Source organism: Uloborus diversus, chromosome 7 (assembly GCF_026930045.1).
Source record: "Uloborus diversus isolate 005 chromosome 7, Udiv.v.3.1, whole genome shotgun sequence".
NCBI classification, from domain to species: Eukaryota; Metazoa; Arthropoda; class Arachnida; order Araneae; family Uloboridae; genus Uloborus; species Uloborus diversus.
In genome coordinates, this window is record NC_072737.1 from 34598992 (window position 1) to 34612379 (window position 13388).

A 13388-nucleotide genomic window follows, 5' to 3' on the forward strand; every position below is an offset into this window, starting at 1 on the left:
CGACCGGTCGTGGCTCTGACGTCACGGTCATCAACTGAATCGAAGGAGTTTATAAACAAACGCGCGGTCGTTCCGGTCGATTTCGCTTATTTGCGCAATGGAGTTTACATTTTGAAAGTCAGTACTATGAAAGTTCGCTTTTAAAATTCAGAATTAATAATATCCTTTTGTTGTTTTCGTGCTAGTCTAAAGAAGAGGCATGTAAAAAGTCAATCGGATGAATTTTAAATATTCTGTGGCTTTCTCTGAATGTTTCTGAGAAGATGACTTATTTAATCGTCAATTTATAATCACGGAAGCTTTGAAAAAAAAAAAAAAAAAAAAAAAAAACAAGGCTGCAAGCACAGCTTATTCATTAGCTCTCATTACTAATTTTGTTGAGTATGCATTATAGCCGTAAGAATCAAAGAAGGTTTTTTCAAAAAACGTTTTGTTTCAGTTTTAATTTTGTTTTCAACGGAACATAGTTTTTTTTTTTTTTTTAAATATAAAGTTAGTCAATACTACGCTACTGCATCAAACGAGCTTTATTATGAAAATATCGATAACAAAATGGGCAGCAAAAGAGAGTGCTAGTATACTTTAAAATCTAACATACTCTGTTGCTGACCTTTTTTGTTCTATATGCTTCCCTTTTTTGGATTTTGACAGGTAAGTAGGAATAGTTCTTGTCCAATGTTATTTCAATAATGGTGTTTTGATGTTCGTTCTGTCTCATTTGCTTGCACAATGTAATAATCATGATACATTGATAATATTGTTTTGGTAAAAAGCTCAATTAACAAACAAAATTACTTGATTTTTCCCGCATGTTTTGCTGTTTCAAGTTGATAGGATTTCATTGAAATCAAAAATAACAAATTCAAGTACACAATAACCTCAACCAGAATCTTGATAAGATTTAAAACTGTCTGTGATTCAAATTATCTCTTTAAAAATTTCTGCAAAAAAAAAAAAAAAAACGCTGTACTTCTCCCGAGTCTTGAGTGCCATATTATGACAACAGCAAAAATGTCCATAGTCGAGTTCCACAATGATACCAGCATATTTTTTCAGTTATTCTTGTTGCTTTTTCAACATTGGGAGTACCTCAAAATTTGTGAACAACCTTTGTTGCTCACCCAGAGCCGACCATATGCCATGTCAGGAAATGTTATAAGTTTTATAGGAAGCGAGATACACCCATCGACCAAACGGACAAGGGGCCCTCCTTGGCTCTCTGTGGCCCAGAGCTCGCCAAAATATATATCTAATTATACAGAATTGTTTGAAAAAAGATAAGAACAGGGGTCGACCCAGACCTGAATTGGGTCCACTTTGCAGCTACTTCACAAAATTTCACATTGTAAATGCAGCTCATTCACAAAAATTTGCATCATGAAATAAAAGTCAAGATTCAGAGTTGCCCCTCACCATGGGACACTACAGCTTGAAAAAGTGGTGACCCGCAATAAAAACTTTTTGTGATTCTATAGCTTGGACATTAATAATTTCCTTCTTACACTTAATTAAATGGTTGCACAAGCATCATTTTGCCACGTTCATAGCTATCAAATTGAAATATAACCTGGCAATTCAAAATGATTTACTTTTCAAAAATAAAGAAAATTCACAAAAATATTTAGCTTTTTCACAAAATGGGGTCCCAAAAAATAAAAACTGGATGGACCCCTGAAAAACTTTCTGCAAATTTAGTAGGCATCAAAATTATTGTCCAAGTAATCTCATTAAGCGGAAACTACCATATGGGTACAGAGTAGAAACTCGAAAATTCAAGGTAATTGGGGGCTCGTATCGATGAAAACTCGGATTATCCGGAAAATTCTTCCAGATTAAATTTGCACCCTTTTTAGAGAATGCATGGAGGAGCCTCTTTTCTTTGCACAAAGAAAAGGAAGTATTGTCTTCATGAAAAATTATCACAGATATTTCAGCATACATTTTGCTTTTAATTACCTCTAATCAACTTTTTTTTTCTCACGAGGTCTGTACGCTGTACGTATTTATTTTTAGATTTTAATAAAAATAAATTTTTCAGAACTAAACTGTATAACTGATAATATAAATTAAACACCTCAAATTGAGTGGAACTTCTAACTTTCGAGACTCCATTTAAATATATATATATGCAAACATGTGTCTGGTTTTATGATTAGTAAATGACAAAAGTACTATTGAAAAATTTAACTAATAAAATAGTTTTTGAAAATTCGAAGCATTTCTTATTGTTATACCATACATTAACATATACAGTATGACTCTACAACAACTATCTGAATCGCTTTCAGAATTTGAGCAAAAAATAAAGGCAATTTGCAAAATTATTATTCTGTCGGCGCATGCTATTATCCTTCTCTCCGCAGCAGCACTTGTTAGTACACTTAGCATGAAAAGCGTTAGCTTTTCTACTTGACCAATTGATAGCTCTTTCTTTCTCTTTAAAAATAGTTTTTCTGAATTTCAACATTCATACAGTAAATACCGTCGCCTCTGCTTAATCGCATAACGGATAAACGAATACCCCGCTTATAAATAAAATATCCCGGACCGAATATTTACCATGCCGTAGATGCAATGTTAAAAATCCCCACTTATTCAAATATTTTATGGAACTAACAATATTTGTAAATGGGACGGACAGTAGATTAACATGTACTTTCGGAAAAATCTAATAATACGAATGGGGTCTGGTTGATTTGGGTAACTGTAGTTTTACTGTAATTTAGAAGTTTATTGTTGTTCTAAATAAAGTATATTCTTGTATTAAACATTTTATGTAATGCGTATTTCTAATTACCAGTAAAGTTTCAAAGAATTAAAATAGAGAAGATCTTTCAAAATGACTCGTTTTCAGTTTAATATTGAAAAATGCAAAGGTGGTATAGTTTTACAGTAAAACTTGGTTTATTGTATCTTTCATTTTATGGACATTACACTAAAAAATATTTAAGGGTGCTTAGTGTTCAGTCTCCATCTAAGTGATTTAAATATGGCCAGGGGCAGACTGGCCCGCGGGCCAATGTGCCCTCAAGCCTAAACACCTTTAAAAAAAAAAGGTTTCTTTTAATTAATTAAAAAAAAAAACATTTAAGTGCAATTTCCTTTTTTTTTTTTTGCGCTCACAAACCTGTGCGACTTCCCTTTCCTGTTTCTTTTCTTTTAACTCGTAAACCTGTGTACCATTGTTTTTTTCCCTTTCTTCCTTTTTCTCTTTTTTTTGTTGCATTTTTTTACCTTTTGCATTTTTTGCGCCCTTTGGAGGCCAAGGTTGACGCCCTCTTGCGGGATCCAGTCCACCCCTGAATATGGTTTTTGAAAATGTCCGAAGATGTAGGCAGGACTACAAAACTTTTGCCAGGGTAATTAAATTATGTGGTAGGTGGACCTTCCACACCCTGAACATTCCCATTACCTGAACCTTCGTGGTTCAGGTAATGGTAAAATGAAAAAAAAAAGAAATTGACCAGGAGAATAACTGGGCTAAATGTCATTATCTGATTTTTTTGCTAAATAAGCTCTGTAGGATGCTGGCACATATTCAAGATACTTTCAATCCAGGGCTCGTCTCCAAACTTGCATCCATGGATATACAGTGAAAAAAGTTTAACATGATATATGGTTAACACGCAATGATATAATAGTCCGGACAAAGTATTGTGTAATTTAATTCAATTTTTTAAACAAAAAAAAATTTAGTCCCTTCAGTTCATGTTAATTTTTTTTACCGTATTCAAAAATAAAATTTTTCAAGTTAAATTTTTTTATAGTCAAGCAGAGCGATTCTCAACCAGTGGTCCGGCAGACCGGTACTGGTTAGCAGGAAAAAATCATGACCAGTCCTCAAACACTTTTTCTTCATTCACGTTTTTAAAAAAAATTCCTGTTAAGTTTCCTTTCTTTATTTATTTATTCATTTATTTTTATTACTGTGCAACAATTTTTTTAAAAAACTTTGCTGTCAACACAATCTTTTACGGAGTTTTATCGTTCCCCGAGTCGGAAGTTTTTTTTTTCTAAAATAAATCCATAAATAGAGGAAAAACCACAGCCTCAAAAAAAAAGTGTTGCATGTTTTTAATATAGTCTTCGAATATAAGTTTTTTTTATATATTTTTTAAAGAAATTTAAATGGTCTGTGAACTTTTTTCAACAGCTTTTGCCAGTCTGCGGGTCACAAAAGGTTGAGAAGCGTTAGTCTAAAACACTCAAATGCTTTTTATGTCACGGAAATGTGTAATGCAGTAAACCTTCATTAATCCTGACAACTGATGCCTTCACTAATTTTTCTTTGAGTTTGTACATCGACTTAAAAAAAAAAAAAAGACAAATACAGTTTAACCCCGATTTAACAATTGTCAAGGGAATGGAAAAAGATATTAAGTCAAGGATATCGTTAAATCGAGGAGCATAGACATTCAATGCAGTCAAATCCAGACCAGTGAAATGTATCCTTAAATTCAGAAAATCATTAAATCAGGTATCGTTAAATCGAAGTTATACTGTAGATTTTTACCCTCTGACAAAAGCTCCGGCTTGCTCCCCCTAGATCTGGCAGTTCTTCAAGTATTTCAGGTGTGTAGTCAAGAGGGCATGATGTTCTCCAACTCTTTAATTTCCCAAACCAGTGTTCATTGAACATACCACTGATTCATCTGTAAGCATTATCCCCCACCTTTTTTTTTCAGGACTACATCAATTAAATGCTGTAACAAAAATCAGAATATGATTTTTTTTTTGGAAATTTCATCAAAAGTTTTGTTTTGCACAAATATTAATTTCTTCTTTGATGCGTTAAATGTGAATAGTAAGGTATATTACTCAAAAAAGTCAACTTTTTCTAAAAATGCTAGTCTGGTCTATTTTAATAAAAGCTAGAACAGATAATGATACCCCCTTCCCCAATATGATTGAACACGCAGTGCCCGATCAACCGAAAGTGATGCTCAAGCTCTGGTAAAAAGTGGTGTCCCCATCCATGAGAAAATCTGTATATTTTCAGGGCCCGATCAAGACAAACTGGTGCCCAGGTCCTGAGAAGAAGATGGTGCCCCCCATGAGAAAATCAGCACAATTTTAAAGTCAATGTTTTATACCATAAATCTAATATACTAGAGACCTACACATTATGACAGAAACCTAGGATTTGAATATCAAACACTTGATAGTCACCATATTAATCATAGTTAAAATTGCTTTACCTTAAGATGAAAATGAGTTAAAAAACAATTTAACACTGCAAAAATAGCAAAAAAAAAAAATCTAATTCTGACATCAAGCTTTAAAAAGGCTCCTTTCTGGGGTAAACAGAGGCAAATGTGTCGATCAAATCATCGAAATCTAATTTTGATGTCACAGAATTTTCAATGGTCAATAAGGGAAAACGCTTAAATTATCCTGAGAAACGCAGCTTCTCAAATGATTTTTTATTCTTTTAAAAGCTGAAAAGGAACGTTCACTGGAACAGAAAAAAAGGAAGTTAATTTAGTCTGTTTTAGTGCCCCTAAATTTGTGGTGCCCAGGTCCGCGGACCCACCGGACCGTGCGTTAATTAGGCCCTGTATATTTTCAAAGAAGCTGTTGTGTACTAGAAAAGCATTGGAGCATTCACACTAAATGATAATCAAATTCAAAAAATGCCACTTTCATCCTACTTGTGCAATCTGCAATATATTTTGTACACGTATCCTGGTACAAATTGAGAACTTATTGTTTTTTGCTATCTTGTATACATAAGTTAACAAAAGCTTAACATGTAAAATTAGTGCTAAGTAATATTCAGCTGGCAGTCCACTTTTCTATCAGTACCTTTGTAGAGATTTTTTAAGATATATCCTTTTTTGTGTTTTTTGGTAAATTAAGAGAATATTCAGAAGAGATAACCATTTAAAATTAAAAAATGGAAATTAAAAGTACTATTCCGTAATACAGCTAGAACTATCATATTTTGTCAACATGGAATAAATGCAGCTGCTTTACTTTAAAGAAAGAACTTATTCAGTTGAAGTTTTGAAACTGGAAGTATATTGTAATATTTGATGAAACTCTTGTTCAGAAAAAAAGAAACAGAATATCCTGTTAACATGTACAATAGAATTTAAAAAGAATTAGTGTTGACATATGAAATTTCCATTTAGCTTGAAGCAAATAAAACTGAATTTTGTTCATTAAAACCAATACACTGAAAATACTATATCAAAATAATCTTAAATGCAGATCTAAAGTTGCAAATTTTAGGTTGACAAAAATATCAACTGTAACAGCATATTAGGGCCAACAATCATGCATTAAATATGATAACGAAGCTTTCAATCATTGTTTCAAGCTAAATACAAAAATTTACCATTATTTCAACTTTAAATTCTACCCTACATATGCATCATTCGAGCGTAAAAATTTAAATTTATTTTCTATCCCCACGTTTAAGGACCGCTGTACGAATGAATTTCTAGCTTCAACATGCAATGTAAATGTGTTCCTCTAAAAGAACAGACAAAATAAGAGTTGGAATCCCCCAAACATTCAGTGGATCAGGTTGTCAGTAGTTAAAAAAATTTAAATGATTTAGAATTTTAGACTAAAATGTACTTTTTCTATTTTGTTCTAATGCTCTCAATCTGCGCGGCAGCCAACAAAATGTAAATAAGAGTAGTTTCGCGGCCTTTTTGTGCAAAAACAGTATTCGACCGGTCACGTGACGAATTCGCCCGGCGAAAAAGCGCGGTCGCTCTGGTCGCGACCGAAATGATCACGATCGGAGTTTGTAAACACGAGTGGGTTTCGTTCGGAGTCCTCGAAGAGAGTTTATAAACACTCCTGGGGCCTTACAATGATTATATCTAGAAGGGAGTCGTTAACGAGAAACTGGTCAGAAAACCAGTTTTTCGTCGTGCGTGACGTCACTTTCCGTGAGGCACCATTTCTCCCTACCATGAAGCTATCCTAAACGTCTTGCTGCCGACTTTAGCTGCCGAGAAGGAGCATTCTCGTTTTCACCCGCGTGGCAGGTGGTGAGTTCGCTTTCTCGGGAGGTGAGAAGTGCTTCCTAGTCAAGATGGCGGTGGCTGTTTACACTTGCGTTGTGATGGAAATTTTGCAATTGTGGGATTTCTAATGCTTGTAATTTTGCAAGAGGAGTCTAGGAAATATTGCAGCCAAGTTACTTTTAATAATAGTAACATTATTATAGGAACATGGTTTTCATTAAACACTGACGCATTGTTTAAATCGTTTAGTAATTTAAATATCTTCGGTTTCAAAATATTTGAACATGTTTTTCGTTATAAAGTGGTACGAACATATTTTTCTTAGGCTCATTCCCCGAATATGGATGTTCGTAAATGAACATTAATTATGATGTGGTCAAATAGATACATTTTTTAACAATTTCGATCGCGAGAAATGACTCATTTCTTGGTTTATATATTGGTGTTTCTGCCTTTAAATTACATGTTTTGATAGTTTTGACATGCATATTGCTGGATTCAATTTTGCGACGTTAAGCAACGTTGCTCTACAGATAGACGTTTTCTAATAACTGAGAATATTTTTACAGTCCCCCCAAACCTTTATTTTTTGTACATATAATTTTGTCTTAAAAAATAGCAGGGTATGAATGTTGGTCATTTTAATAGAACCTCAAGATCCTTAGAAAGTTTTCACCTACCAAATATTTTTTAATTAACATTTCATAAAATATCAAGCTTTATTTTTCGAATCAAACTGCATTCAGTTTTTTTTTTTTCCGCAGTATGTTTACGCACTGTTTTGTTGTAACCTCAGTACAAAATCAACGGGAAACACTTTCCATGTAATTAATTAAAAGAAATAAAGTTTAAACCCCACAGCACTTTTCATGTTAAGTTATAAGTTATACACTATTCTAGCCGAATTGATTTGCTGGACCACTGTTTTTTCATTAGAAGTAATGAGAAAGGGCATTGTAGTCAATTCAAAACGATCGTTTTTGAATTCCCCAGGTTTATTATTTATCTATTATTCTTCAAATTTGCATTAAATAAAAAAAATTTTTCTTTTAAATATATTTCACTCTGTCTATTTGAAAATCCCTGATTGAGTAGATGGGAGTAAAGGCTATAACAGTAGCCTGAATAGCTCCCACCACTCAGAAAAGAACTTAATTTAGAGCCTGTTTATAACATAAGATAGAATTAAAAGAAAATAAATGCATAATCATACAAAGAACACATAAACACAAGCAATGCAATAAAGTACGTTTAATTTTATAACGGAACCCAGGTATACTATATTACAAATATGCTACTTTATCCTAAATTGACTGCAGTAGAATTGAGTATAAAATTTTTTAGCCTTTTCTTAAACAAATTTCGATTATTAATGGTTTTTTAAAAAAATGGGTAAGGTGTCCACAATCTTGGTCCGTAAGAGTTAATGCCATTAAACAATAGATTTGTTTTTGCGTTAATAGGTATAATGTTTTCACGGTTTCTAGTGGGGTCATTATGAACCAAATAAATTCTGTCAAATGGTTCTTAAAAGCCGTTTGTTTTGCTTTTGAAAGATAATCAAGAGCGAGTCCATCGTTTATTTTTTCAAAAAATATAACAATTGCTTAGTTTTTTTTTTTTAATTAATAAAGATTCCACCTTTCTCAAGGCTTTGTACAGAATCATGAAATCAAAACAAATATGTGGCGCATGAAAGTTCATGAAGAAAGAGAATTCTTTGGTGTAAACGAAGATTAACAGTCACTAGTTTCAAACTACAGCAACCATGCTTCCCAAATCGGCATTTCTAATTATACGAAACATAATCGTAAAAATGAGACTACATTGTCAACAATTTAGGGGGGGGGGATAATCTTAAAACTAGACCATTGTCAAATTTTATTCGCTTACTTACCGTGAAAAAGTTTTGAAAACTGATGTATATTAAACAAAAGGCAAACAAAGAGGCACTTTAAATTTTAAAGTATTCTTTCGAAAGAATATTTTCAAAAGAAAAAAATAAGCCAAAAATAAAATTAATAAAATGCGTAAACACAAAAGAAAAAAAAAGGTTGGTTATGACATATCAAGAAATGTATCTGCCAATTTGTTTGGCCATGAGATAACTCCTCGGATCCCGAAACGCCGTGGAATTAGAAGTTGCGGATCCCCGTTGCTGTGGACAAAAAAACTCAATTAGTGCGAGAAACCGCAAATGCCGTGGGAAACGGAGTTGCAAGCCTCTTTTGCCGTAGGAAAAAAGAACTCCAGTCCGACTGAAGAGATTCCTTTCCCGCGTCACGAGTTGTTCTCGAAACGCTGGAAACAGGGACAAAATACTCACTCGATACAATGGTGGTAAGAGCAAATGGGAGGAACCGACTATTTTCTCGGTTGTTCTCGGTTTTCGTGAGGGAGAAAACGTCGTCACCAGAATGGAACGATACTTACGTTGTAGGGCCCCTGGTCTCGATCGGTCGCTCGGTCGCGACCGGTCTCGAGTTTAGAAACGCGCCCTATAGAATAAAATATTGCGCTCTAATATACAGCGCTCCAATTAAATATTGAGAGAGCTGCAGCTTCAGTCTAATGGCGGCTGAAAAAGGTAAAACAAACACATGACGCAACACAAACTTGCTAGCTTATAGTGAATGAAAGTATACCCAAGTAACACTGAAACGTTACGTCATCGTTACATCACGTTGCAATTAGTTGAAACATCGTTACCGTTTCCCACACAACGTGATGTCACGTTGCTTTATCGATTCGTTACAAAAAGCGTAATTTTGAAACGTTACATCACGTTGCAAATTTCTTAAATTTGTAACGTTGACAAACAGTTGCAAAAGAAACGTTACTTATCGTTACTTTTCGTTGCACCTTGCCTCGTCTTCGGCAACCTCCGAATCCTAGTGGCCATTTTCAGTAAACAACTTCTGGCTTGCTATGCCGCTATTGTTTGCAGCTTCGCAATCGCGATCTCTCATCACTTTTAGCGGTAAGTACTTTGTATTATTGTTAGTGTATTATTGTTGATATACTTATTTAATTAAAAAAAGTGTTATTACATATTTTTATGATGTTAATGAACCATTAATAAGCTATAAAAGCGATAAATGATACCATTTTTTACTCATTTAATCGGCTTTTTGCAGAATGATTTTGACGAAATAATTGTAGCAATTTTTTGAAAAAATTTTTGTCATGTAACTGAATTTATCTTTAGTAATAATACTTCAAATTTTACTTAAAGCACTGATTTAAGAGGATTTTTTCAAAACTTTCATGCCTTTCGAAAAATATTTCTGGAGTTCTTTAGTAATAATAATAATTATTTTTTCAAGGATTTATTTATGAAAAAAGTTTTTATTTAATTTGCAGTAATATCGTTAATTTTGACTATTAATAGAACTCTAATTGATGTAAATTCGGCTATGCTATGTTATGCTCTGTTTATTTTTTAAATGTCAGGAGTGCTCTTACAAAATATTGTGAATGAAGCAACAGTGTGAGAATACTCGAACGCCTTTAAACGGAATGAGACATTTTATAAATTAAAAAAAAAGAAAAAAAAACAAAGATTTTATAAAAGTATATTAACACTAATTGCATTAACAAAAAATACAGAATACTTACTGTATCAAAAATTAAGGGTTCAATGAACCCACCTCCATTCTTACCAAGAAAAAAAAAACTTTATTCAAGCTTTGAAAAAAAAAAAAAAAAAAAAAAAAATCTTAATACAACGTTTAAAAGCAATGTGATGTAACGTGATAAATAAAGGTTGATGTAACGCTTCAAAAATCGTTGATGTAACGTTACTGAAACCGTTGATGTAACGTTACTAAAACCGTTGCTTTTGCGTTTTGCAACGAGACATATTTTCGCTCTATCAACGTTACCAGTAACGTGATGTCAACGATTCAGAGCAACGTGATGTAACGTGATTTATGTTACTTGGGTACCTTTTCATCGTGTTTGCAGGAAGCTTTCTTTTCTATTCTTCTGCCACAAACTGTCTCAAGGCAGCAATTTAGTCACACAGGGACTCGAATTTACCCCGAAAAAAGCACGTGGAACGGAATGTTTTACTTTTTTCAGTAGTATTATAACTCACCGCAATGTAGCGTATTCGCACTCTGGAGTTGCGAATAAAATAAGCTGTCTTGAAAAATCCCCCTTTCCGTAGCATATTGACCGATCCCAAGCGGTAATTCTGTAATCCACGCTATGGCTTGGTTTCTTCCATGCTCGATAGATGGCGCCACTACTTTTTCATGATTTTTTTTTTTTGCTTTCTTTTTAAAAATGTCTTGTGTCTTTTGAAGTTTTAACCATGGATAGCTTAGCATCCGGCTTTACTTATTCAAATATTAATATTACAAACGATCAAAACGAAAATTTAACTTACAGAGTAAAAGAAATCACTGATGAAAATGCTGCAAATGTGGGTTTAAAAAATTTTTTTCTTAATTTAATTGCGGATAATCCCGAAAAAAAAAGATGTTATTAAAGCCGATTAAATTATTGGAATTTAAAAAAAAAATGTGAACAGCCGATTTAAATTATTGGAATTTAAAAAAAAATGTGAAAATTCATGTGCCTAAAGGTTTAACGTTGTAATTAATAATTTAATCAACGGTCTAACTGATACAACTATATCAATTAGATAACTTTATATGCAGTATTCGGGGGGAGGGGAGTACATATATATAGTGTGAAATGTAAGTCAGAACAGCTCTTTTACAAAAGTACTCCAATAGGCTTTCTAGTTTATTTATTTATTTTTTGAAAAACACAAAGACACACATATATATTTATATATGGCAATGATTTTTTTTAGTGGTGGGGGTGTGATCGCTTCCTTTTGGGGGGGGGGGGGGGACACATTCACCCTTAGTTTTATTTACCCATGTTTTGTAGCATTTTTTAAAATTAATTTTCTGTTTAGTTTGTTCTTTAAGTTTTGTTGTTTTTTCCACCAGTACTTACATGTTCTTTACTTAATTGCTATGTTGGGCCTTTTTTGGTTAAAGATTTTTTAGATTGTATTTGTGTTTTAATAAAAATTGAATTAACTTCTCTTTTGATTGGCTTATACAGATTTAACTTAAATATGCTCGTTAATTTTATACACAGAACTGGTTAGAGCAACACAGTGAAAATACAAAAAGTACTTGGCGTGTTGCAACAACATATCCGAAATCAGGGAGATTTAATAAATACAAAATCAGCTATCGCTGTGTGCATAAGACAGACAGAATAGTTTCTGGGGATGGTCCTTCAAAGCATACAGGACGCACTGCTAAATTGACAATTACAATACAAAGGTAAGTTACTTTCAACTAAATGTATATATAACAGGGTTTGAAATAGGGTTCAATTTCTAGGGGGGAATGTCCCCCGTTACTTCAGATTCCAGGGGGAATTTTTTGAATTTCGGGGAGAATTTTTGTAAGTTCTGAAAATTTGTTTACAATTTTTTTTATAATTCATTTTTATTTCATTTTTCTATTTATTCATTTTTAAATTATAATTTTTTTGGTGTAATATCAGTCCCATTTTCAAATAATTATTCCTTAGTTTTGCAATTTTACTTTATTATTCCATTTTCAATAAAATATTTTACAACTAAGTAACATCACATACACTCAAACTGGTGGAAAAAACAACAAAAGTTAAAGAACAAACTAAACAGAAAATTATTTTTAAAAAATGCTACAAAACATGGGTAAATAAAACTAAGGGTGAATGTGTCCCCCCCCCCCCCCCCAAAGGAAGCGATCACACCCCCACCACCAAAAAAAAAATCATTGGCATATATATATTTTTGCGTGTGTTTTGCAATGAATAAATAAATAAATAAACTGGAAAGCCTATTGGAGTACTTTGTAAAAGAGCTGTTCTGACTTACATTTCACACTATATATATGTACTCCCCCCCCCCCGAATGCTGCATATAATGCTATCTAATTGATATAGTTGTATCAATTAGACCGTTGATTAAATTATTAATTACAACGTTAAACCTTTAGGCACATGAATTTTCACATTTTTTTTTAAATTCCAATAATTTAAATCGGCTGTTCTGTCCCTTTCATAACATTTTTTTTTCGGTATTATCCGCAATTAAATTAAGAAAAAAAAATTTTAAAACTTACATTTGCAGCATTTTCATCAGTGATTTCTTTTACTCTGTAATTTAAATTTTCGTTTTGATCGTTTGTAATATTAATATTTGAATAAGTAAAGCCGGATGGTAAGCTATCCATGGTTAAAACTTCAAAAGACACTAGACATTTTTAAAAAGAAAGCAAAAAAAAAATCATGAAAAAGTAGTGGCGCCATCTATCGAGCATGGAAGAAACCAAGCCATAGCGTGGATTACAGAATTACCGCTTGGGATCGGTCAATATGCCTTTC